Here is a 3,849-nt window from a genome sequence, read left to right as displayed (position 1 = left end):
GCGGCAAGGCGCTTGCCGCGGCAGGCGGCCACTCTGTGCCCACGCTCCAGCGCATCCACCAACGTGTCGCTCTGGGGGCCTCTCCAGGCGCGCGTGGCGGGAGGCTGTGCAGCCAGCGGTGCGCAGTGTCATGCGAAGCTGACTTGGCGCCCCTAACGGTCCTTTTCTGCACTGTTTGGGCGACTCAGATGGGCATTTAATGCCCTTGTCCCCTGCCATCAGGGTTAGGTAGGGTGCACTGTACAAGTAACTGTACCAACCACCTCACTTTTTACATTTGTACCCTTCTCTGCGTTGCCACCTGTCGGTGACCCCTTTAGCGTATAAAAGGAGGCCCATGCGCAACGTAGAGGGGGTTCGGGGGTTCGGAGGGTTCGACTCATTCGTAACCCGGAAAAACACTACGCTCTCTCTCTGGAGCAAGAACACAAGATAATCAAACAAGCAGCAGTAGGAGTGTTATCTCTCCGTAGAGCTCCGAAGCTGGGTAAACTGCTCGTGTGCTTCGCCTCGATCTGCTCTTCGTGTGATCTCCGCCCCTCGCCGAACCGAAAGGGGCCCGGTCCGCCGGCCCCATAGGTGTTCGTGGATCAGTTTCCCCGACACAACCAAAACCCTAATGTCACCTAGATACTCCAATGTCACCTCAAGTATCCATGGGTATGATTATACGATATGCATCACACAATCTCAGATTCATCTATTCAACCAACACAAAGAACTTCAAAGAGTGCCCCAAAGTTTCTACCGGAGAGTCAAGAAGAAAACGTGTGCCAACCCCTATGCATAAGTTCACGGAACTCGCAAGTTGATCACCAAAACATACATCAAGTGGGTCATGTGATATCCCATTGTCACCACAGATAAGCACATGCAAGACATACATCAAGTATTCTCGAATCCTTAAAGATTCAATCCGATAATCCAACTTCAAAGGGAAAACTCAATTCATCACAAGAGAGTAGAGGGGGAGAAACATAATAAGATCCAACTATAATAGCAAAGCTCGCGATACATCAAGATCGTACCACCTCAATAACACGAGAGAGAGAGAGATCAAACACATAGCTACTGGTACATACCCTCAGCCCCGAGGGTGAACTACTCCCTCCTCATCATGGAGAGCGCCGGGATGATGAAGATGGCTACCGGAGAGGGATCCCCCTCCGGCATGGTGCCGGAACGGGTCTAGATTGGTTTTCGGTGGCTACGGAGGCTTCTGGCAGTGGAACTCCCGATCTATTGTGCTCCTCGAAGTTTTTAGGGTATATGGATATATATAGGAGGAAGAAGTATGTCGGTGGATCTCCGGGCTGTCCACGAGGCAGGGGGCGCGCCCAGGGGGGCGCCCCCCACCCTCATGGGCAGCCCGGGACTCTTCTGGTCCATCTCCAATACCCCGTGGGCTTCTTCTGGTCCAAAAATAAGTTCAAGTCAATTGGACTCCGTTTGATTTTCCTTTTCTGCGATACTCTAAAACAAGGAAAAAACTGAAACTGGCACTGGGCTCTAGGTTAATAGGTGATACGTCACCAACGTATCTACTTTTCCAAACACTTTTGCCCTTGTTTTGGACTCCAACTTGTATGATTTGAATGGAACTAACCCGGATTGACACTGTTTTCAGCAGAATTGCCATGATGTTGTTTTATGTGCAGAAAACAAAAGTTCTCGGAATGACCTGAAACTCCACGGGATATCTTAGAATAAATAATAAAAAAACCTCGCCAAAGATGAAGACCAGGGGGCTCACACCCTTCTCACAGGGGTGTGGGGCGCCCCCCCTAGGGCACGCCCCTACCTCGTGGGCCCCCTGGAGACCCCCCGACTCCAACTCCAACTCTATATAACTGCTTTCGGGGAGAAAAAAATAAGGGAGAAGAAATCATCGTGTTTTACGACACGGAGCCGCCGCCAAGCCCTAAAACCTCTCGGGAGGGCTGATCTAGAGTCCGTTCGGGGCTCCGGAGAGGGGGATTTGTCGCCGTCGTCATCATCAACCATCCTCCATCACCAATTTCATGATGCTCACCGTCGTGCGTGAGTAATTCCATCGTAGGCTTGCTAGACGGTGATGGGTTGGATGAGATTCACCATGTAGTCGAGTTAGTTTTGTTAGGGTTTGATCCCTAGTATCCACTATGTTCTGAGATTGATGTTGCTATGATGCTATGCTTAATGCTTGTCAGTAGGGCCCGAGTGCCATGATTTCAGATCTGAACCTATTATGTTTTCATCAATATATGAGAGTTCTAGATCCTATCTTGCAAGTCTATAGTCACCTATTATGTGTTATGATCCGTTAACCCTGAAGTGACAATAATCGGGATACTTACTGGTGATGACCATAGTTTGAGGAGTTCATGTATTCACTTTTGTGCTAATGCTTTGTTCTGGTTCTCTATTAAAAGGAGGCCTTAATATCCCTTAGTTTCCATTAGGACCCCGCTGCCACAGGAGGGTTGGACAAAAGATGTCATGCAAGTTCTTTTCCATAAGCACATATGACTATATTCAGAATACATGCCTACATTACATTGATGAATTGGAGCTAGTTCTGTGTCACCCTATGTTATGACTGTTACATGATGAACCACATCCGGCATAATTATCCATCATTGATCCGATGCCTACGAGCTTTCCATATACTGGTTTACGCTTATTTACTTTCCCTTTGCTATTGTTACAATCACTACAAAATACCAAAAACATTACTTTGCTTTCATTACTCTTTTGTTACCGTTACCATCACTATCAGATTACTTTGTTACTAAACACTTTGCTGCAGATACTAAGTTTCCAGGTGTGGTTGAATTGACAACTCAGCTGCTAATACTTGAGAATATTCTTTGGCTCCCCTTGTGTCGAATCAATAAATTTGGGTTGAATACTCTACCCTCGAAAGCTGTTGTGATCCCCTATACTTGTGGGTTATCAAGACTAATTTCTGGCGCCGTTGCCGGGGAGCATAGTTCTATCCTTTGAGACACTTGGGATTTATATCTGTTTATCACTATGAAGAACTTGAGAGATCCAAAAACCAAGATCTATCCCTCAACTACGAGGGGAGGTAAGGAACTGCCATCTAGCTCTGCACTTGATTCACCTTCTGTTATGAGTAAGCTTGCGGCACATAAACCTGCTTCTGCTGTTCGTTCTGATATGTCGCATGTTATTGATGATGCTACTTCTGCTATGCATGATACTTATGATGAAACTACCTCTATGCCTGATACTACTATGCCACTTAGTGATTTTCTCGAGGAACGACTTGCTAGGGCTAGAGAGATTGAAAATATTGAATCTGATTATGAAGATGAAAGTGATGCTTGTTATTCCTGAGGGTTATTTATTTGATCAAGATGCTTCTTTAGCTATTTTAGCTTGCAAAGATAGATATGAACTCAAAAGGTTATTAGCTAAATGGAATAAGCAATCTCTAAATGCTAGGATGAGACCTGACCCTGATTTTGCTACTTCACCTATCTGTGTTGCTGATAAGGATTATGAATTCTCTGTTGATCCTGATATAATTACTTTGGTTGAATCTAATCCTTTTCATGGCTATGAATCTGAAACTGTTGTAGCACATCTTACTAAATTAAATGATATAGCCACCCTGTTCACTAATGATGAGAGATCTCGCTACTTTTATATCCTTAAAATATTTCCGTTCTCATTAAAGGGTGATGCTAAGATATGGTTTAATTCTCTTGATCCTGGTTGTGTGCGTAGTCCCCAGGATATGATCTATTACTTCTCTGCTAAATATTTCCCTGCTCATAAGAAACAAGCTACTTTAAAGGAAATATACAACTTTGTGCAAATTAAAGAAGAGAGTCTCCCACA

The sequence above is a fragment of the Triticum dicoccoides genome, chromosome 5A, assembly GCF_002162155.2.
Source record: "Triticum dicoccoides isolate Atlit2015 ecotype Zavitan chromosome 5A, WEW_v2.0, whole genome shotgun sequence".
NCBI classification, from domain to species: domain Eukaryota; kingdom Viridiplantae; phylum Streptophyta; class Magnoliopsida; order Poales; family Poaceae; genus Triticum; species Triticum dicoccoides.
This window is presented reverse-complemented; position numbering follows the sequence as displayed.